We start from the raw sequence: 24,963 nt of genomic DNA on the forward strand, positions 1-24,963 counted from the left end.
AGGTATAGATTTTCACATCCTATTCCCAGTGGAATACTTCTTCCAGCAAAGCTGCATAACCTCCTAAACAGTGCCCCCAACTGCCAACGCGTTCTCAACCATGTGAGACTATGGGGGCTATTTGCTACTTCTACCACTATAGAAGGCTAAGTATAAATATCAACCTGACAAGAGCTAGGATCAAAATTGATACAGAACTCTGTGCATATATAGAAAAATTTATCTAGATTAGGTTAATTAAGGTGGGAAGGCGGACCAGAAAGGTGGGTGGAACCCTTCCCATGATAAAGTAAAGGAAACCAAGGAAGGAAGCTGAATACATTGTGCTGATTTCTGTCAGCAGACACAGTGTGAGCAGCTAGCCTCTCACTCCTGCGACTGAGCCTCCCCACCGTGATGGAAAGTACATGCTCAATCCAAAACCAGAATAAACTTCGGTCCCTTAGAACCCTTTTTTGTCAGATACTTCATCAGGGCAAGAAAAGTAATGCAACCTGAGAGTTACTTAAATAACTTGAATTACTTCAATGTATAAATGTTATCCTGTAAATGAATGAAGAAATATTGTCGAGGATAAATAAATGTTTTCTCCATCATGTGTGTATACATATTTACATTCACATACATACATGTGGAATTTTGAGACCCTGGATACCCTGCAGCAAACTTTTTCATTTGTTTCCCCTTTCTGAGGTAGTACAACTACTGTTTTGTCTGATTTGGCCTTGCTCTCAGCTGAAATCCAGCAAACTACCACCCAGTGATTGCACTTCAATCTCTAGCCTGTCTTGCAAAGAGAAGGAGCCATATGGTGCAAGTCCGTGGGATAGAAGCAGAGCCAGTGAGGCAGAGCTTATGGCAGAATTCTGTAAGAGCCTAATGCAGTTTCAGATATGGTCTTTACCTTCTGTTCTCCCAGTACTTCTTTTTCCAGCTATAAACTAAAGACGGTGCCCAAAAAGTCACCATGAAACTGAAGACGGTTCCAGAAAGTCACCATGAAAGCACCAGATTACTAACAAAAAAGGGAAGTGCAGGGAGTCCAGCCTTAGCTACTTTTCTACTTCTATAATAAAACACCACAACCAAAAGCAAGTTGAGGAAAAGAGGGCTCATCTGTCTTACATTTACACATCACCGAATGTAACTGAAGGAAATCAGGACAGGAACTCAAAAAGGACAGGGACCTGGAGACAGGAGCTGATGAAGAGGCCTTGGAAGAGTGTTTCTTACTCCTCATGGCTTACTCAGCATCTTCCTTACAGAATCCAGTACCACCACCCCTGGGTTGGGCACACATACACACACACACACACACACACAGAGAGAGAGAGAGAGAGAGAGAGAGAGAGAGAGAGAGAGAGAGAGAAACAGAGAGACAGAGAGAAGAGAGAAAGAGAGACAGAGACAGAGACACAGAGAGACCAACAGAGAGACAGAGAAAGCAACAAGTAACAGAAATCAACAAACACTACTGATTGATACCTCTTAACAACAATGGTTTCAATTACCCAATGAAATTTACACAGAGAAAGAGAGAGGATGTGAAAACTGGATCCTTCTGCTACATCCTAGAAACACCCTTTCACATTAAAGACAGCTATAAATTCAGTGTGAAACGATGGAAAAAGATATTCCAAGGAAATGGACCTAAGAAGCCATCTGGTGTGCCCATTTTAATATCTGACAAAATATACTTTAAGCCAAAACTAATGTGAAGATATATGGAAGGATACTAGATATTTCTCAAAGGAAAAAATCCACCAGAGGACACTGAAATGGTTACTATATATGAACTAAACACAAGTACACCTAATTTTGTAAAAGAAACACTGCTACAGCTTATCATATACTGGCCCTCACACACTGCTATTTGGAGACTTCAGTTCCTGACTATCGCCAACAGAGAGGTCACTGATACAAAAATGAAACAGAAAAAAAATGCTGAGCTAATTGAAGCTCTAAACCAATTAAGTCTACCAGATGTTTACAGAACATTTCACCTAAACACAAAAATATATATTTTCTTCTTAGCACTTCACAAAACTTTCTCCAAATTGCCCACACACTCAGACATAAACCAACTCTCAACAGATACTAGAAAATTGAAACATCACATTTCATCCTATATGAACTCTACTGATTAAAGCTTATATCAGCAACCTAAAGCTTACACCTCACTACAGAATGAAAAATGAGTAAAGACAGAAATTCACCAATACTATTTAAACAAGGACTATAAGGAAGATGGAGCCCACATTCTCCAAATATAACACATCAACTTCCAAAAGAAAAAATTATACATAAATTACAATGAAGGAAGCATCAGACTAACTGCATCTGTGAGTTCAGACTGCACAGAAGCCTCAGGATACCTAATATCATCCTAAGACAAGCCCCATCAGCCTTGTAAGTAAACTTAATTATGTCACATCCTAGTTCTCTTAGTGGAGAAGGGAGAGTGAAGATAAAATGGAAACTGAGGTCCTGTATTGTTCAGTTATGTTCATATGTACAGGGAGAAAGATACTACCTACTAACCCATATGTGTCATCACCACGTCTCTCTTTGTTCCTTATACCTATATCACTCTGTTCTATTTCATTTGTATCTGCATGGTTTGTTTTATTAAATGGTCTATGCTTTCGGGAAAAAAAAAGCAAATTAAAAACTTATGTGAATATCCAATCAGTATCTGATATGAATGATGGCTTACTCCATGAGACGAAACCCATCTTGGGTGACCAAGATACCTAGACTGAATTGATCAGGAACCTAAGGCAGAGCCAAATACGACTGTTCTAAAAATAAATAAAACAAAAATAAGGTAGCAATATAATGACTCCTAATGACATTCTGCTATAGTCATAGATCAGTGCCTTGCACAACCATCATCAGAGAAACTTTCTTCTGTTGGAGATATGGGAACAAATACAGCAAACCACAACCAGAAATTGTGCTGTGAGTGAGAGACCCTGGAACATTCGACCATAAACGGGGTGTCTCTGTAAAATACATCCCCTCAGGATTTGTGGATACCCACAGAAGAGAAGTCATAAAGAATGTGAGAGCCAGAGGCGAAGGAGGACACCAGGAAAATAGTGCCCTCTCAATCCCCAAGGTCAAGCCACATATAAACTCACGGAGACGTAGGAAGCATGCACAGAGCCTGCATTTTTCTGCACCAAATCGAGCTCTAGAGCATAAAGAAGAAATGGCCAGATGCCTGTATCCCTGACCCAGGAGCAATCTCCAATTGATAACCACTTGTAAATGAACAGTTTCCTCCAAGGGAGTCTCACTGGGGGAATAAAAAGATTTTTAAGTGTATGCCTTATGCCCTCATGCCTAGCAGTAGATGTCCTATAGAAAAGAAACTTAATGGCATCTTTGGAGATTACAATGTTATATCAGGACTTTTTCCTTAAGATTATATACATACATATATACATAATAAATATATAAAATATTACATGTATGCCAGGAGCCTCTAAGCACAGAGAAGGTAGTAGCGCGGACACAGAGGACTCTGGTGATTGCTTTAAAATCTGAGGGTCTCAGGGATTTCTTGCTCTCTAACTGTACTGAAATACTGATGACAATTTCTAAAAAGTCCTAAAAACTTTGTTGCTCTGTCTGAGGGTGAAAGACTGCTGGCTTAGGTGATTAACACCTGCAGCCTAACAGCAGAGGATTAAGCAATGTGGTCTTTGTTCCTGTCAATCAGGAACTACTGGGCTCTTTCAGCTTGAGTCAGAAGTTGTTAGAAGAAAATGGGACACTTAGAGAAGTGGTTATAGTATAGTTTATTACTAAATTATTAAGTTTCCTATGAATGCTATCTAAGGAGACAAGCAGAAAGATCCTAAGCGGGGAAAGGGAAAAAGTCTAGTCTAAGTAGGAAAAGGCAAAAATTCTACTCTAACTAGGGAAGGAGAAAAAAAATTCTATTTTAACTCCGGGGAAAGCAAAGAGAGAGAGGCCCATTCTCCTTTGTCTTCAATATTTTTACATCTTTCAGAATACATGATCACATGTTACAAAGTTCATCACAGGTTCACTCAAAAAATCAAATCATAAATTGAATTAGAAATTTACAACAGACAATGTTTACATGAATATCTACTTGGAATAATTATCTAGCTAAACATGAATCACCTGTCTCAGCTCCACAGGTTCATTGTTTAAAACCATAACTAAGCTATAGTGAAGTTTTGTATAAGTAAATCCAGTCAATATTTTATCTTCTGTCCTAGTACCTATAATAAACCATTAGTTCCCTTTTATGACCTTTGACTAATTGTTTTACAACCTCTTGTAAAGTGCTCTGAGTAGGAGAACGCCTAGTTATCATCTAAGAGCAATTAACTAGTTACACTTGGGAGACTGGCAGAGTTCTCATTGCAGCTTTGACTATCAGAAAAAGACCTAATAGCATTCCTGTTTTAAAAGAGCTTAAAAAATCATAAGATATAATTTTAGGAATTCTTATAGAATCATTATTAAAACTTAAGTCATCTATATATCTACATAGCATCACTATAAGACAGAACACCTTTGTGGATCTATAGAGATCTGCTTCAAAAGGGTGTGCTATTACTTATTGACTATTGTTATTATATTATTATATGTTTAATAATAACAGGAAAAGCATATTAATAGCAGGAATCATTCCTAAAATGAATCCAATACAGCCTTGCTTAATAAGGGCTCACCTGTCACAGATTAGATAATAATAATATGAAGCAGGTCATTTCAGGATGATCACCTGCTAGTATATTAGCTTGTCCCATTATGGCTACCGACACATACATACATACATACATACATACATACATATAATTGTTTTTTAACTTTATTTTTAATTTTATTTTGTTTATAAATTTTTTCTTATCGTTTTTTTCTCTACATGTTCTTAGTATATGTATTTTGGCATCCAACTTCCTGTTTCTAATGGTATTCCTTAGTGTGTGAACTTGTCTTGTCGGTCTTGGGTTCTTTTCAGTCTGTTTCCTTGTTTTGTCCACTCCAATGGGTTAGTTTTTGTTTTATCTTGCTGTATTTCATTTTATTCTTTGGAAACTTATAGAGAGCCATATTGGGGTGCCAGGCCACCTGGCAGGAACTTAACATTGACCATGATGAAGTTCCTCTCCCAGCCTTTGAGTAGGAATTAGCCATAATTCGCTCCTGTGTTAGCCATAATGCTCTCATGTAGGGTGGAGCGCTCAGACCAAGGTGAATCCCATTGTTCTTCAAGGACCTGCAGTTTCCTGAGAGGCACTAGCCACCTGCAGAGCAACAACTGGCTCTGCAGACAAGTTTCCACCCACGGGAGGGGGGAAGGGTTCCCCCCCACCACCTTTATACATATTTGGAGACCTCCCCCATTAAATTTTGAGACTTGATCAGAAAACCTTTTTGGCTTGGCTTCATATTTTTCTCACAACCCCGTTCTATCCCCAGATTTCCTTCCAGATAACCCCATAATCTGTTCAATGTAACTGTGGGAAGTTACAGAAACCTGTTCTTTTCTAATGAGAGACAGAAAAGGTTTGAATGGGAGGGGAGGAACTTAGAGGAGTAGAAGGAGGGGAAAGTGTAATCAGTGCATATTATGAGAGAGAAAAAATATTTTCATTCTGAGTAGTACAAAGGCCAGTATGATCGAGTGTCTTTGTTAAGATCTAGTTGCAACCTGACTAATTATGATTCTAGACCAGATGCTCAACATAAACCTTTTTACCTCCTTTAGTTGCAGCTGCATCTGATTTCCCCATTTGCTTTTGGGAACAAAAAGACAATCCTATAAGCAACATGCTCCAGAATCATAAAGCCTGACTTAATTTGCATGCATATAAGTGCTTATGATGGTAGAACTCTGGGAAGTAATCTGTAGGCTGTTCTCTACATCATATGGATAATTGGTCTCCCAGCATTCACTATGTGATCATGCCAGATTTACATACTGTAAACAAGGTGATATCTAATGTATTTAACTGGTAAACTTCTCTCCCCACTTTTATGTGATCCCCATAAATGTCAGCCTTCTCCCTAGTACCCTTACTCACTAGTGTGCACCACTACTCTCAGCCACCTTTCTTTACATCCTTATGTGTAAATAGATTGAACCTGCAGGGTGTAATCAGGATGGAGAAACAGGAAAAAGCTTACAAATGTCATTGCTCTGAAAAGATTGGAAAGCTACACTTGTTCCCAGGGTGTAACCATGCTTGTTTTGAGGCAAAATCATATTTAAATGAAAGAGATTGAATAATTATTAACAATTATTAACTGTCTTATTCTGAAAGTTAAAATTCTAGCCTTTAAAAGAACTGAATTCCATTTATATTTTTCCTTTCTTCCCCCTGCAAAGTGAATAAAATAAAATTGTTCTGCATCTTTTCTGTGGACTAGTGCCTGTTCAGACTGCTCGTGCTTCTGTCCCTGTATCATTTGGTAACGCTTGACTTTGTTTAGTGGAACATGCAGTGATGCTATAAACTAAGTGAACATTAAGTACACAGTGTAGAGACTTGAAAACATAGTTAAAATGTGGATAAGAAAGTTATATCAGAAGCATGGAAATGTAAAGAACTTAAAATTTTATTTTATTTAATTTTATTTACACAAAAGAATATTTTATAAAGTATGTCATTTATAGCTAGGTTCAAAGTCAAATGGCCACAAAGGCCCTGACAATCTGTCTGCCTGCAACCTAGTAAGCTTTTTCAATTTTTTTCAAGGTATGATCATTTATTTGCTACTCTTAAAGACTTATATTTGACTAGACTCACACTTCTCTTGGCAATCTATTCTTGGTGCTTTTCTTTGGCTTCCTTCACTCTCTTGGTCAAAGGTTTAGTTTATTCTATAGAATCCTCCTTGTTTGTCTTAGTACATTGTTTATTCAGAGAAATATATTTGTGTTGCAGGACATGTTTAGTAACAAGATGCTGTATCTTGGGTGATTTGGTCCTGAGCTTCTTACATTCTCTATTTAAAGGCTTTCTAACAACATATGGGCAGACATCATCTTCTTTACAGAGATTAAAAAGCTTTGATTCAACTAGCTCTTGTGTCCCCAGTGACAAGGCACAGTAGTATCTGTCAGTTCAAGAATATCTTTTTCTACTTTTTTTTTAAAACAATAGCCAAGTTTAGAACACTCAGATTGGCATCCCTAATGCATCCATGGACAGACTTGCACTTCCTCTGTCCCGTTCTCCTTGGTCTATAACAAGAATGTCCCTTACACAACAGCAAGTATACTAGGGCCATAGGTCAAAATGCCTTCCTTTATGGGAAAAACCAAGTTTTTGCTATTCCCACATGACCTTACACTCATCAGGACCACATTACCTTACACTCTTCAGCAGAGAGCATCATCAGCTACTTCTGTGGGCATGTGCTTCTCACGGAAGGTATGTATGATCGAGTTCATCCTCTACTTTCATGAGTTTCTGACAGCCAGTCACAGGCAAGGAGATATCCAGCTTCCTTTTGACACAGCCCACCGCCTACCACTTTTTCAACACAGAAATCATAACAGATGAATTAGATTAGATAACCTGATTCATGTATGGAATAGATATTAATTTCTACATTATATACATAAAATTGAAGGCACAAAAAGATCACAGAATATTTTTATAATGATGCTTCACTCACTCTGAGAATTATAAGCATGTTTCTGTATTTGTTGACTCCTAACATTCCTTTGGCTATTTTAAACAAAAATATCATAACCTAATACTATTACACTGGTAAATGGACATAGTATGAAACCTACTTTTAATGACTTATAAGACTCATAGAAAACTGTATCTCTCATTGCACATTTGAGAAGCTTCTGTTTCCACTGGATGATGATTAACACAGAGTATGGTATTCTTAAGTTCTATGAATTTGCCTAAAAAAAATTCAGGATGTCTTTGTTTTAGTAGTTGAATAGTGTTCGGTTGTGTACCTGTACTACATTTTCTTTTTCCATTCTTCAGTTGAGGGACATCTAAGTTGTTCATAGTTTCTAACTATTACAAATAAAGCTGCTATGAACACAGTTAAGCAAGTTCCTGTGGTATAGTGAGTGGTATAGCTGGGGTTTGAGGTAGAACTATCCCCAGCGTTCTCAGACACCACCAGATTTCCAAAGTGTCCATACAAGTTTGCACTCCCACCAGAAATATTTTTTAAACAGAGAAATGGTCCTAAGGTATAAAAAGTTAGTATTGCTATTAAAATCATTTTTTATTCTGTCCTCTAAATATACTAAATTCAAAAACTGGTATTTTCAGAGAAAAAAGGTGTTTAGCTGTTTGTACCGTAGCACACAGGTTTATGTCACTAAATTCCTTTTCATTCATTTATGGCTTGAGAAATAATTTCCTAGTGTACCTTAATTTTTTTGTTTTATTTATATATAGAAAAATAACAGGAATGTGAAAATGAAAAGAATTAAAAAAGAAAGAGACTTGTTCACAGAATCTATGATTTTTTTATGTGAAAAATAAAATCCCTCATGTAGATAAGACTTCAGTCTTTATATGCCCATGATCATATATATGATGGTTTGTCTTCCCTATAGCAGCCGGACAGGCAAGCAGGACAAAGAAGGTCAAGTGACTCCTTAAAACAAAGTTCAACTATTTTAATTAATTATGCACAAAGTCAAATATTCTAAATTGAACAAATAAATATAAATGAAAATGTGTCATAGGAAAATACACTGACTGCACTATTAATAAAAAATAAAAATTGGCATGTAAGAGCTAACTAACTCATATAATATTAAACAGACTAATGTCACTGGAATGTGCAAACTTCTAAGAATATGAAAAAAAAGAGAAATTGGGAACTTGTAGCAGAACGCATATAAGGAAACTCAAGTGTGACTTAACCCCTTGAGAAATGCTCAGTATAAATCAGTGCAAATGAAACTACATTGTAGCACAACGGCTTCCATTTCTCACCTACAGATTAGAAAATAGTGAAGCTCTTGGCATTATATTGTGGGGACAGAGTAAGTGAAATGGACAGTCTCTTACATTGATTATACTGATGCAAAATATTAACATATGATAGGGAATTTAATGAGTCAACATTTGAGAAATTGTACAGATCTTTATCATTTAATGTGGTAATTGCATTTCTAATATGGAAGCACAGTGTATACTAGCAAAGTCTTTAAGAAGACAGGCATAGAAGTCTTCATATAGTAAACACAAAACAGTAGATCAATTAAATAAAGTGTACTTTGTGTGATAGTTTGAAAAGGAATGGCTCCCATAGACTCCTGTGTATGAATGCTTGGTCCAGGGTGAGTAGCATGATCAGGAAATGTGCTTTGTCAGAATAGGTACAGCCTTGTTGGAGAAAGTATATCACTGTGAAAGCAGGCTTCAAGGTCTTACCAGCTCAAGCTTGCCCAGTGTGGCACATGTTCCTTCTGCTGCCTGCAGATTCAGATGTAGAACTCTCAGCTCCTTTTTTAACACCACATCTGCCTGTATACTACTGTGTTTCTTGCCATGACAATAATCGACTAAATCTCTGAAACTGTAATCCAGCCCCAATTAAAAGTTTTCCTTCATAAGAGTTGCTGTGGTCCGGGTGTCTCTTCATAGCAATAAAACCCTAACTAAGACAGTTTGTCATTGTACTAGAGTACCATGCAAATCTAAAGAAAAAGTAAGAAATGTCTCTACTTTAATTAAATGGATTTCAAGACTACTTTACAAAGGAAGGGATATTTATAAAAATTGGTTTCTAAAAAGAGATACAATTTTTAATTTATTTTTTATTGAATATCATTTTCATTTACATTGCCAATGGTAAAACTTTTCCCAATATCCCCCCTCCCCTAAGATCCCCAACCCCTCCCCTTCCTTCTTTCCCTGCCTCCACATATATGCCTCTCCACCCAACATACTCCCTCCTCCCCTCCCCTCAGTTTCCCTTTGTTAAGTTCTCTGTTGAGCCTTTACCTGACCAAGGACCATTCCTCCCACTGATGCCCAACAAGGCCTTCCTCTGTCACATTTTTAGCTGGAACCATGTGTGCCCCTTGGTTGATGGTTCAGTCCCTGGGAGTCTTTGAGCATCTGGGTGGCCAAAATCATTGTTCTTCCCATGGCGCTGTAAACTCCTTCAGCTCCTCTGGACCATCCTTGAGCTCCTCCATTGAGGACCCCATGCCCAGTCCAATAGTTGGTTGTTAGCATCTGCCTCTGTATTTGTAAGGCTCTGGCAGTACCCCTCCAGAGACAACCATGGCATGCTCCTTTTGGTATACATTTCTTTATTATTATTATTATTATTATTATTATCTATATTATTTGTTTACATTCCAAATGATTTTTACTTTCCCAGTTCCCCCCTCCCCGTAAGTCCCATAAGCTCTCTTACCCAATCAACCCCCTCCCACTTCTCTGTCCTGGCAATCCCCTACAATGCTGCATCAACCTTTGCAGGACCAGGGCCTTCTCCTTCCTTCTTCTAGGGAATGATTTGATATGTGAGTTGTGTCTTGGGTATTCAAAGCTTCTGGGCTAATATCCACTCATCAGTGACTGCATACCATGAATGTTCTTTTGTGAATGAGTTACCTCACTTAGGTTGATATTTTCTAGTTCTAACCATTTGCTTAGAATTTCATGAATTCATTGTTTTTAACTGCTGAGTAGTATTCCATTGTGTAAATATACCACATTTTCGGTATCCATTCCTCCATTGAGGGACATCTGGGTTCTTTCCAGCTTCTGGCTATTATAATTAAGGCTGCTATGAACATAGTGGAGCATGTGTCCTTATTGCATGCCAGGGAATCCTCTGGGTATATGCCCAGAAGTGAAATAGCAGGGTCCTCTGGAAGTGTCATGCCCAGTTTTCTGAGGAACCAACAAACGGATTCATGCTAAAAGTCTTGGAAAGAACAAGAATTCAAGGCACGTACATAAGCATAGTAAAAGCAGTATACAGTAAACCAGTAGCCAACATCAAACTAAATGGAGAGAAACTTGAAGCAATCCCACTAAAATCAGGAACTAAAAAAGGCTGCCCCCTCTCACCATATCTTTTCAATATAGTACTTGAAGTCCTAGCCAGAGCAATTAGACAACATAAGGAGGTCAAAGGGATACAAATTGGAAAGGAAGAAGTCAAGCTATCACTATTTGCAGATGGTATGATAGTATACTTAAGTGACCCTAAAAACTATACTAGAGAACTCCTACAGCTGATAAACAACTTCAGCAAAGTGGCTGACTACAAAATCAACGCAAGCAAATCAGTAGCCTTTATATATTCAAAGGATAAGTTTTAAATCCTCACCTTCTTCTATACCTATAATCCTTAGGTTTGGTCTTCTCATTGTGTCATGGATTTCCTGGATATTTTGGGTTACAAGCTTTTTGCATTTTGCATTTTCTTTGACTGTTGAGTAAATGTTTTCTATAGAATCTTCAGCATCTGAGATTCTTCTATCTCTTGTGTTCTTTTGTTGAAGCTTGCATCTATGACTCCTGAATTCTTTGCAAGGTTTTCTATCTTCAGAAGTGTCTCACTTTGTGATTTCTTTGTTGATTCTGTTTCCAATTTCAGATCCTGGATAGTTTTGTTCAGTTCCTTCACTTCTTTGTTTGTTTTTTTCCTGAAATTCTTTAAGGAATTTATGTGATTCCTCTTTAAGGGCTTATATCTGTTGACCCATATTATCCTGTGTTTCTTTCAGGAGTTTTTGTGATTCCTCTTTAAGGGCATCTGCATGTTGACCCATGTTCTCCCATAATTCCCTATGGGATTTATGTATTGCCTCTTTAAGGGCTTCTACCTGTTGAGCCATGTTCTCCCGTATTTCTTTAAGAGATTTTTGTGTTTCCTCTTTAAGGGTTTCTACCTTTTGGTCCATATTCTCTTGTCTTTCTTGGAGGGATTTTTGTGTTTCTACCTATTAACCCATGTTCTCCTATATTTATTTAAGGGAATTATTTATGTTCTTCTTGAAGTCCTCCATCAACTTAAGTCTAGTTCTTGCTTATCTGGTGTGATGGAGTATGCAGGATTTGCTGTTGTGGGAGAACTGGGTTCTGATGGTGCCATGTTGTCTTGGTTACTGCTGATAATGATCTTGTGTTTGCCTTTGGCCATATTGTTATCTACGGTGTTAGCTGGTCTTACTGTCTCTATCTTCTCTGTCCTGCTGGCCTGTGTTCCTGTACTCCTGGGATTCCTTTTCTCTCCAATGCCCTGCAAACCACTGGTTCTCCCGGAAGTATCAGGTAATCAGGTATTTCCTGTGGCAGACTTGGCAAGGGTCAAATGCCCTGCAGGCTGCTATTTCTCAAATGTTCTGCTGCTGCCAGATTTCAAATGGTCTGCTGATGCTGGTTATCGAATGCCCCACTTCTACCAGTTCGAATGCACCTACTGGTGCCAGTTCTCGAATGACCTGCTCCCGCCAGTCCTTGAATGCAGTGTTCCTGCCATTTCTCCAGAGAGTATCAGGAAGCAGGATCTTCCCCATGTCAGATGTGGCACAGGTCTACCCCATCCAATGGATGGGGTAGTTGCAATTAACCTGCTCCTGCCAGTTCTCTAGAGATTATCAGGAAGTGGGATCTTCCCCATGTCAGATGTGGCACAGGTCTCTGAGAGTAGGACTCCCTGCAGGACAAATACTCCCTTGCATGATACGTACTCAGACAGCTGTAGAGCTGCCAAGCTCCTAATGCAGAAGGAACCCAGGTGAACTGTGTCCTGAGTGATCTTTCACTCTGTTGTTCCCTGCATACCTGAGCTGAGCTGGCTGCTTGGTCACAGGAGTCAAGATGGTCAAGGATACAATTTAATGAAACTTGACTGCAATTGAAGATTTAAGTATATTTGTAGGAGAAATGGAAATTATGTAAATGCAGTTCTCATATGTGAAACTTTCTAAAAAAATCAAAGTAAAGAGACTGGGAAATAAAGGAACTATAAGTCATTGGTTGGTTACTCACACAAGTTTTGTGCCACCATTGCCCTTGTGTATTTTTCAGGTAGGATAGAATTATAATCAAAGGCTCTGTGGCATTTTGTGGCCTTTTGGTCTTTATGTTCTATTTTGGTAGTATGTAGAGTACCTTCCCATACCAAAGACAGTAGAATATGTCATATTCAGTCATCATCAGAGCTTTCTCCTGTAGCAGATAAGAACAAATACAGAATGCTACAACTAGATATTGCACTCATATATAGTGCTTCCCCCACACATACATACACAAATCCCCAATACTCCAGAAAGAGAGAGAGAGAGAGAGAGAGAGAGAGAGAGAGAGAGAGAGAGAGAGAGAGAGAGAGCTGGGAACACACCAAATCCTTGTCAGAGCTCAGGGAACCCTGAGGAAGAGAAGGTAGAAATAGTGTAAGAGCCAGAAGAGAGGGACAGAAGAGCAATCTCTCCTAAACCAACTGAGCCATGTGCGTATGAGCCCACAGAGACAGAAGCAGCAAACATGGTGCCCACAGGGGTCTGTACCAGTTCCTCTGCTTATATCTTTTAGTTTTCAGTTATCATTTCTATGGGACTCCTGAGTGTGGGAATGACTGGATCTCAGATTGTTGTGCCTTCTCTTGAGGCTCTTTTCCTTCTGTTGGTTTGCCTCGTCTAAATTCAATGTGATGGGTTTATTTGCTTATTTGTTTTGTTTTTTCCTTTTTATACTTTTTGCTAAGTTTTGTGGTTGTGTCTTAGAAGCCTATTCTTTTCTAATAAGAGACATAAAGGGAGTGAATCAGGATGGGAGGAAAGTAGGGAGAAACTGGAAGGGACAGAGAGAAAAGAAACTATAATGAAGGTATATTGTATTTGAAAAGAACCTATTTCACTAAAAGAAAAAAAAATAAAGATAAAATAGAAATTATTGTTGTAAATTTAAAACATTGGTCTTTCCAAACAATATTTATCATACCTGGAAAGCTTGAAACAATAGCCAACCACCAATGAAGATGATATTCAGCACCAAGATAATAGTTCTAAGCATCATAAACACCATTTTCTGCTAAACAAAACAAAGTAAAACAACAACAAAACAAAACATAAAAACCAAAAACAGGTCTTCTAGGGAACAAATCTGATTTACAGTCTAAGACAGCATATGAACAAAATTTCCCTAGAAGCACTTACCATGGTAGACACCAAAAAATAACAGTGACTACCTCAAGAACCTGACAAGTGTACCAATCAGAAGGCAGCAATAAGGGCTCCCATTACACAAGGGCAGAAAAAAATTGAGCATCATTAAATATAAAAACTGCAATGAATGGAAACGTAAGTGTATTTAAGTATTTGAACCCCTGAGAACTATTGGAGGATTGGCCATAATTGACTGATACTATTTTTAAAACTGATCAATAATGGAGAATGTATAAAACCTTTATCTTTTCCTTGAGGGTAACCACACACTGATGAAATTTGAATGAATTTCCTCTTTATTGAAGTATTCTAACCATTAAAGTAAAAACCAGAATGATGAAATTAAAATACCTTCATTTTGCAACCACAAAGGAAAGAATAGATACATGTGATGATTTTAATGACTATCGAAGTTCTATAGAATGGTATAAATTGGCATCATGTGCCTACAAAATAATTCTATTACACACATATGAAATATGTTTGTTAAATATACACACCCAAATTGGATTAAGCTCAAATACACACACACATACATACATACATACATATACAAACACATTCTCAAATGTATATGTGTATGCAATGTGTACAGTTTTTAGAAGTCTCTCCCATGTAGGGATATTCATAAAACTTATTCTACCCAGACCACACTCTGGTTTCCATTTTAAAGCGAGAATCTTTGTGTTTATACTGTGACAATGAGAAATGGCTAAAAATAATGGTTTGTGCTGTTGGTTGTTAGTACAAGAATAGAACATACATTTATCAGAAGCTTTAAAAAAAAGATCTAGCTCTCATTAAACACATTTTCTAAGGCTTAGATTTTGAATGTCCTCAAATATATGTTTGTGAATGAGTAAATCACTGGCATATTAGCATTACTAGAGAGTGAAAAACTTTTTTTTACAATGTTGTCTGTCTTTTATTCTTTGTTTTCTTTTTTTTTATTCGATATATTTTTTATTTACATTTCAAATGATTTCCCCTTTTCTAGACCCCCCACTCCCCGAAAGTCACATAAGCCCCCTTCCCTCCCTCTGTTCTCGTACCCACCCCTTCCCACTTCCCTGTTCTGCTTCACTGAGTCTTTCCAGAACAAGGGGCCACTCCTCCGTTCTTCTTGTATCTCATTTGATGTGTGGATTATGTTTTTGGTATTCCAGTTATCTAGGTTAATATCCACTTATTAGTGAGTGCAAACCATGATTCATCTTTTGAGTCTGGGTTACCTCACTTTGTATGATGTTCTCCAGCTCTATCCATTTGCCTAAGAATTTCATGAATTCATTGTTTCTAATGGCTGAATAGTACTCCATTGTGTATATATATCACATTTTTTGCAGCCACTCTTCTGTTGAGGGATACCTGGGTTCTTTTCAGCTTCTGGCAATTATAAATAGGGCTGCTATGAACATAAGTCTAATGAAAAAACATTAAGTCATGAGGGCATGCCTTTGGAGCTATTAGAAATATCCTTTCCCTTTCCTCCCTCTCTTTGGGTTCTGGCTTCCAGAAGTTGAGCTTTGCTATGTGACATATCCCTACTATGATGCAATATCTCATGCAGGTCTCAATGAGTTGAACCAAGTGACCAAGAAGAGTTGTCTCCAAAGCAATGAGCCAAATAAATGAGTGATCCAGCTGTTTCAGGACAGCAACATGATGATTATGACCATGTAAGTTTGTGTGTAAGTCAGTAGACTGAAGCTGGGATGTGCTCATTGATAAAGCTGGGTAGTGAATATTTCATAGACTCTCTGGGAACAGAGAGCATCATGGTTTTCACCCAGAATCACATCATCAGACACAATTCAAGTTCATACGCTCCAATATGGGCTTTATAATTCAAAATCGTGCTGTATGTAGCTGGCTCTCACTAAAATAAAATGGAGAAATCAGGAGAACAATTCAAAGGACTTTCCTTTCATATCATTGTACTTTGAAGTCAGATGGTCATGTACACAAATACACTCTGTCTTCCTTAAGATAATAAACAGTTCATTTATTTAGTATTTGACAATAGGGAAAAGGATTTTATATTCAGAGATAAACACATTTCAGGAGTCTGGGGAAATGGCTCAGAGGTTAGTTGTTCTTGATGCTTTGAGAAGCCCTGAGCTTGGTTCCCAGCACCCATACCAAGTGGCTCACACAAGCCTGAAACATTAGTTTCAGGGGATTTGACATCCTCTTCTGGCCTTCACAGGAGCCATCTTGCAAATAGCATATACTCACATAGAAAAACATGACTATTCACAAATAAAACCCATTATTTCAAACCCAACTTTAAAAAAGTAATTCTTGAGATGATGTAATGTGTGACATAGAAGATAAGACAATATAACAAGGGTTGAAATTTCAAGCATGAATGAAGATGGGGTTAGGGAATAGGAGAGGTTGTGGAGGATTGACCCAAACTAATGATTTATGAAAAAGCCTTACAGAAACCCAGTAGCCAGCATGCTAACTTCAAAATTCATTTTAAAGAAGAGAAAAATGTACAGGGAGATTGAACAGAGTCATCCAGCAATAACTCTCCCAGATGACATTGATTTTTAAGGACACCTTCCTACAAGTTATTGGTCAGAGAATCCCCCCCCCCCCCCGCAAAAAAACTCCACAGTAAATTGTTATTGCCCTTGGTAACATGTCATAACACCTTGTCACTGAAGATGCTATGTTCTTTGACAACAGGACATGGATAAATCAGTCGAAAACTGACCCAGAACTTGACTCCTGCTGTCTAACTTTCATTGTGCTGGAAGGCACTCTGCAGGCTACTGGATCAAGAAAGGTATCAAGAAATTTACACAGTCCTAGAACCTACATGTTGCATTTTTTACTTGACAGGCAAGACAGTGCCAATTGGAACAATTTTGGCATGACTCTAATGGATTGTTTTTATGGATAACATTTTTTTAAAAGTCATGAATTTGGAAGGGGGTGTGTTTGGACTATATAGAGGATGTGGGGGATGGGCGCAATTATATTTTATTGTATATATCTATGAAATCCTCAAAAATAAAAAAGACTATGTCTGTTTTTTAAGAAATATTAAAATCACATAGAATAGTTTGTTCAGAGGCCTAGAATTTAGATTAGAATTCTAGGATCAAAGTAAGAAAGTTTTATTATTTAGCAACAAAACAACATCAAAATAAACAAAACCCACAAAACCTATAAATTATATATGCACACATTTTGATATTTTATGATGATTTTAGTATGAGCAAACAGAAAGAAAACACAGAAATGTATTTTTTCTATCAAGCTTTTTGTAATTTTTCCTCAACTTGAGAGACTGGCAGAGAGCACGGGAGTACAAAGAGAAGGGAAGTAGAGAAGGAGAATGGGAGGAAAGAGAATTGCAGCCTTAGAGAACACACTCACCATAATCACTTTAATTTTCCCTTTAGAAGGTTCTTTCTAGAGAGAAAATTCAGTCGTGATTGAAAATACAAGTCCAACCAAAAGATAGCAAGTCCCAGACACTGCAGTAGGCAACAGGATGGAGCAAATAAGCAATCTCGAAAAATAATCGGGTTTCATCATTATTTCTACTTGTCTTTACTTTTGAGTAATTTAAAAATAAAGTCATTAGTCACTTGTTGCTTTGGGATTCTAGTGTATGTTTTTCTGTGTATGTATATGTTTATGTGCATTATTCTGTCTTGAAGAGTCTAAAACTCTCTCCAGCAATACAAATGTAATCATAATAATCTCCATTGACTTATGGTCAGTAACAAGGCAAACTGATAGAATTAATACAAGTTTCTCATAAGGAATACTTAGATTTATTATATGTAGGCAGGCCTTTGCATACATAGTCAAATTAGTTGCCATCCATTTAATCCCCTTAGTACACTGGAAAAGTCTATAAATGAGTGCTGCAATTTAGTTCTAAAGCTATCTTGAACACCATCTGGGGCTCTAAGATTTTATCTTAGGAGTATTAATTATCTTATCACTGTTGAATGATACAAAGTCAGAATAAGATAAGGATTATATTTGCATAGGATCATGTTTAAGTACAGTTAATCAAATTAATAATATATAATCAATTAATGTGTTTAATGAATTAAGTTGATCAATGTACCATTAACTAAGAGAGAAAAATAAGAAATCTACATAACATAGATGCTGCCTAAATTTAAACATACATTTACTTTACACTGAGAAATAAACCTTGCACCATTAAACCTTAAACTAATAAGTCTTAGCAAGCTGTTCTCCATACTATCTCCTTCTCCACTGGCAAATTTGAAGTTACTGTGGCATCCTTGAGCCATGATCAGCATGCTTTATAAAAGAAGAATGAGAAAATTCTAGAAGCAGTCAAGTATATCTACTGTTACTGTAATCAGCCACACAGTAACAGCCAGCTTGGTAGAATAGACAAGTAAATCAATTCTAAGAGCTTGCTGACAAAATATCATTAGATCCCTTGTCTTCTACTGTTTCTTATGAACCATATTGTGATGGATTCATCCTATAATAGTTGCAGAAAATATTTGCAAAAGAAAATTAGACTGGCAGCTTAAATTATTTTTATATTCTGCTAAGTTAGGAGGTAAAATTATACAAAAAAAAATGTGTTGGTCTATTGATGTCTTTATTGTATTTATAATCAAAGAAACAGGATGTATTTCCTTGTAATATTCATTCAACATCCCACTCATTCAATAGCCATTGGAATTAAAAAAAAAAAGGAAGCCAGTGAAGCTTCTGGGCTGTCTTAGATATCCACAGTCAGACCAGAGCCAACCCACAATGAGAAAGAGTTGAATGGAGTTTGTAGGGTTCAGCCTCTGGATCCTGCCAGAGATTATACTGCAGTTCTGCCACCTAGTGGTTGCTTTTTCACATGTGACTTGGCACCTTTCAAGTGCCATCTGCATGCTTAGCAAAAAACATAATGTAAATAAATAAATAAATAAATAAATAAATAAATCCATCATGTGACTAGAGACATTCCCTTTAACTATCTATACTTTAATTTTATGAAATAAAAATTCACCTATATTTAGCATTCAAGAAGTTGTTATAACCTGGTCCATTTCTGTTCTACTATCCAACATAATACCCATCACATCCATCCATAAACAACAACTTTCTGTTATTCTAATGCAACCTACTCTGAGAGACTCTGGGCGCATAATTTCTTCATTCATTGGACTACAACAAACATTCTTACTTTTATCTTCACAATTGTATCCTTAAAAGTACTGTACAGACTCTGAATCCATTTGTATCCTCTTGGTATTGACCTAAGAGTCCTTGAATAACACTACACTACTGTATAAAGAGGGAGGCCCTTTGGTAGCAAAAAATTTGTCATTATATTTTCCATTGCTTCAGCACTTAACACTGTGCCCTTGGCCCATAATTATACGATGTGCCTATTAAGGTATTTGACCCTTTAAAAGGAGTTTTAAATTGCTAATTGAGCAGAATCACCTTCCTATCAAAATAAGACAAAATTTATTAAAAGTCATTATTTTCAAGGCTGGCTCTCAAATGTTTACCAAACCAAAGTTCCCCGTGTTTCCAAATGATTTATCAGTGTCTGTGTCAGATATGTGACAATATTTTATCCTTGGTAATTCAGGGAATGGGATCTTTAATAGTGATAAAAAATTTAGTGCTTTGTTTTAAAGAAAAACAAAATTGTAAGCATCACTTCACATAGCCTCCTGTTTGAATGGTTATTAAGAAATTTTAAATTAAAAATATATCTCTTATTTCCTTGAACATTCTCGGATGTGTATAAAACATTTAATATAAGGCTTACTAGAAAGATTTTACGGTATTTAGGAAAGTAATTATGTAAAAATGCATTTTACTTAATTTGGCTCAGCCTAGCCTATCTTCAGGCTACACCTGCTTGCTGCATTGGCCAAAATAAACATGAACTCAATTTGATATTATATAACTGAAAGTTACAGAAGATCCAGCATTGATTTTTCTTTCATTATCTCTAAGCAAACACCTAATGCTGGTTTGGAATTTATTGTCATGAAATGTATTTTAAAAGACACATGTGTGTGCTGGTTGTGAAAGTCACAAAACTACTGATTATGAAAGAAGATCAGCTTTATATGTAGATAGACATTGAATATGAGGGACTTATACAGAGATTTATATGGCTGTGATAAATATCTAGGAAAGGCACTTTGTAGCAAATAGTTGATTGTAATCCATCAAAACGTTATGTGAACATCTACCACCCTATTTCTCATACCTTACATGGCGATTTTGCAATTAGCTTTGATAAATTAAAATAAAAATACTTTGCTAGCAAGTTTTTGAAGTGATAGATAACAAAACTATAATTATTATAAAATTGTTTATACCACCCATATATGAAATATTAAAATTAATTTCTACTAGTTTTTAAGGACATACAAAACCCAAAACAGTGTTATCATTCTTCAGAAAGGAAAGGGTAAATATAAACAACACATTTTCTCAGCTAATCCAAATCAAATGAGCCATTATTTATTTTCCCAAGACCTGCGTATTGTGTATTTGTTCATATCACAAGATTCCTTTATTGTCTAATTTATTCTTAGTTTTCTGCCCTAGGAAAGAAAACCTGTTTGCCTCATGTGTAAATAGAACAAGACATTAACTCTAAGGGAAAAGATGTCATGTTATTATGTTTGGGAGCTTGTGAAAACCAGCTGCCCTAACCCCAGTTGAGACCTGTAGAAGCAGCATCTACAAAGCAAGGCCTGAAGTCTGCATTTGTCAAAAGTCTTCCAAGGAGTCCCCACAGACCACATTTTGCACTAAGGATTGAACTAGAATCTGGTTCCTAAAGTAAAGTCTGTTCTCAGGCTTTCTCTGTGAAACACTATAAATGCACCTATCACAGTTCACTCCTGGTGACATAAGAGGGCTTTGTCTCCTTTTAAATATTATGGGGATTTTCTAGAAGTGATTGTTAAGAAACTTTATAATTAAGGCACCTGATAAACATGAAGCTTAATTCTTTACTCTTTATATTTCTCTTTTGTGCTGGCTTTGTGAACTAGAAATTCTTGGGTGAGCCCAGCATGCTGCATTTCACAAGCCAGGCAGAATATGCTCAGGCATCAAGGAGGCAGGAGAGAGGAGAGGTAAGAAACAGCAGCTGACAAGGGAGATTCTAGCAGATACTCATGGCTTTTAAGAGAATACAATTGAGATCCCAGACTTTTTGAAAAGTCCAATATAACTAATTCCATGACAGCTTCCTTGTGATTCGCTTTGGGATTTTAACCAAGCTGTTTACTTGTACATTGCATTTGCAATTGTTTGTTTACTTCAGGTACTCATTACAAATCTTATTTGCAGTGAACATGGAAGGAACTGTGTCTCCCCAGTAAATAGGCCTCAGAAAAGCTTCCATAAAATTTAGAGTTCTACATTTATGGAAACATTAGAAAGCCTGCCACAGGTAATAAGGTGTTTTTTTTTTTATCTAAAGCAAATAAATTGTACTTGGAAAATAAAGCAGAATGTCTTCACACGATAAAACAAGAGCATTTGCTATTTACAAAGATTCTCTGAAGAGTAGCATATCATAATATAAATATAGGAAAAAGCTTTGTGGTGATAAATACAGTCTAAGTATATAAAATTATACATAGTAAATGCCAATCTCCTGATCTTTATGCTTGACACCGCTGAAAGAAAATTGAATTCTTCCTATTTAATTATCTAATAAATGCATATATAGCATCTATCACTTTCTAGATATACTACTATGACCACAGTTAAGTGTATATGTGCTTGTACAAACTACAGCTATTTTATTGTATATGCATACATATACCCTATCCATATAATATGTATATGCATATAAAATATCCATATATAATATTGTATTTGCATATATACTACATGTTTATTATATATATACATGTGTATTATATACATATATATAAATGTATATACATTTATAATATAAATATCCATACATAATATTATACATTCCATATGTATGAAGGTATATGTATGTATGTATGTATGTATGTATATATGTATGCCATCCATATGGAGAAAGAAACAGGGACAGATAAATATTTCTTAGGTAAGAGAAAAGTATTGATTGACTTTTCTATTCTCTTAATTTTTACTAGAAGAAGGGGTCTTAAGAAACAGCACATGGAATTTCCAACCATAACCATAAAGTAGAAATTCTAATTGATCTGCACTGAGGACATTGATTTATGGAGGTATACAAATGAAGCAGAATTGAAATGAATTCAGTATAATGCATTGACAATATCCAGGGTTAATTGTTTTCTGATACCAGAAAGCTTGAATTCACTATTCCTTGGACTATAAAACAAATTAGTGCCACCAGAAACTCAAGGGCTCATGTTTTTAAATACCCTATCAACATTTAAAATGTGCCATTTATTTTTCTAGACATCTGATTTCAGCTAAACTATTGATTGCTATGAATATTTTGTGGGTAATAAGTAAAATTTGTTCCACAACATTCATATTGTCAGCTATCTCATGTTTCTTTATTATTTTCAATCACATTAAAATCAAGTCATAGCTGCCAATAATTATAGTTGACAAAGCCAATATTAATTTTTGTTTAAATCCACACTCTGACATTTATACAAATCATAGAAGTAAAGAAGGTATTCAATGTGCATACCTTCAGGTTGTTTGTTAGAGCTACTAGTGTTAGCCCAAGTCTGAAGAAAACTAGGTCCAGGTCCATACATGGAACTATTGCAAAGGCCTGTAAATACAGTTTCTCAGAGATCTACTGTCTTGCATCATACATGCAAACTTAATCAGTATATCACATTGAATAGAAGACTCTCAAAATCATAAAAACTGGAGCTCAGGGGATGGATCATTGGGTAAGACCTTTATCTATGTAAGTTCCAATCCCTGGCACATACATATAATAAGTCAGACATGGCTGCATGTGTTTATAACCACAATCAGAGCCTGCAGATACCAGGAAATCACTAACCAACTAGACTGGTCAAAAGAGAAAGTCCCCAGTTCAGAAGCCACAAAAGAAAGAGTCTATCAGATGTTCAGTGTCCTCATCTGGACTTCTAATGAACTGGTATACACAAATTCAGACCCATATGCATATACTATGGCACACACAAGTGTGCACACAGCACAGGTACACACACACACACACACACACACTCACACACACAAGCTTACAATCTGCTACCACTCGTCTCCAGATTCCAAATTTTAGTTTTAGGATTTTAACTGTGACACAAGTATCTGTTAAGTCTCTTTCTTTCTCTTGCCCACCATACAACCAACATTAATTACTTAGCTATATTTTATACCATGTTAAATAAAAAATAATCATATAAATAAGGCACCTAGATATGTACTGGATTTTTTCCTCCCATATAATGTAAAAGCTTTTCTCTCCTCTTTTTAATTTTAAAATCCGGGGCTGACAAGAGAACTCCATGGTCCAGAGCCCTTGTTCTTGCAGAAGACTTAAGTTCTCTTCCTACCGCCTACATCAAAGATCACACAACAACACTCTGTAATTAGAGATCGAGGGTATACCACAGCCTTTATAGCCTCTATGAGCATTGAATTCATGTATGCATACACATAATTGAAATTAATCTTTAAAGCCTTTTAAAAAGCCATTTACTTTCCCAGGAGTACCCACAATTTTTAATATGTGCCTCTGGCCTCTCTGGTGCATTTACAGTAAATATTGTCAATTGATCAGTTAAACAGGAAAAGTCAAATATCACACTTCGATATATCAATATTGCACATATGTCATTTAATTTCTCAATAACACTGAGAAGGCCTTGAAGCAGGAATATATCTAAGTATCTGGATTATCGCCTCTCCAACCTTCAGGTCATCACAGCTTCTCATAGAGAAGCTCACAGGAAGACAAAGAAGAATTAAAAGTGGTCTCTTTATTATTAAAAGGTAACAATTATTATGAAGAAAGTCCAAATTTGTATGTATGGCCCCATAATGCATACATCATGTAGCCACATTCATTGACACCAACATATTATGTTACAAGCACTCTAAGTCATTGTTGAAGAAAGAGATTATTATTGGTCAGGAAAATGCAGCTAAATTGATTGTACACTGAAAAGATTTCTGCACTTCTAAGCTGATTGCATGTGGAGAACAAAGAGCACAGAAAACAAATCAGAACAAAATGAAGTGTTTTGACTGTCTGGATATGTAGGGAGCTATTCTGAATTCAGATGTGCATATGACGCAGCAAAATTCTTTGGGCCATTAATTCACAGGGTTTCCAGTAGGAATATCTTTAGCTCTGGATCTCAAGAGAGACATTGCTCATTAAAACTTTGGCTGTGAATAAAGATTTCATTTCCAGCTCTGAGCATCTGAAATTTTAAATTGTACTTTTATTTAATTATATAAATCACCTTACAATTAAAACCTTTCTTCATCCTTCCTTCCTTCCTTTCTTTCTTTCTTTCTTTGATTTTTATTTAATTGTGTGTGTATTTATTTTTATTTTTTATTTGATATTTTCTTTATTTACATTTCAAATGTCATCCCCTTTCCTGTACCCCTTTCCCGGAAACTCCCTATCTCACCCCCACCCCAGCTTCTATGAGGTTGTTTCCCCCACCCACTCACTCCTGCCTCCCTGCCCTGGCATTCTCCTACACTGGGACATCGAGCTTTCACGGGACCGAGGGCCTCTTCTCCCACTGATGCCCAGCAAGGCCATCCTCTGCTACACATGCGAATGGAGTCATGAGTCCCTCCATGTGTACTCTTTGATTGAT

General features: G+C 36.6%; 1 pseudogene; it reads right to left on the reverse strand.

Moving 5' to 3' along the window:
- Nucleotides 1-6,752: 6,752 nt before the first annotated feature.
- Nucleotides 6,753-8,366, reverse strand: LOC127677256 (40S ribosomal protein S6-like; annotated as a pseudogene).
- Nucleotides 8,367-24,963: the final 16,597 nt, after the last annotated feature.

The sequence above is a fragment of the Apodemus sylvaticus genome, chromosome 2, assembly GCF_947179515.1.
Source record: "Apodemus sylvaticus chromosome 2, mApoSyl1.1, whole genome shotgun sequence".
Classification (NCBI taxonomy): domain Eukaryota; kingdom Metazoa; phylum Chordata; class Mammalia; order Rodentia; family Muridae; genus Apodemus; species Apodemus sylvaticus.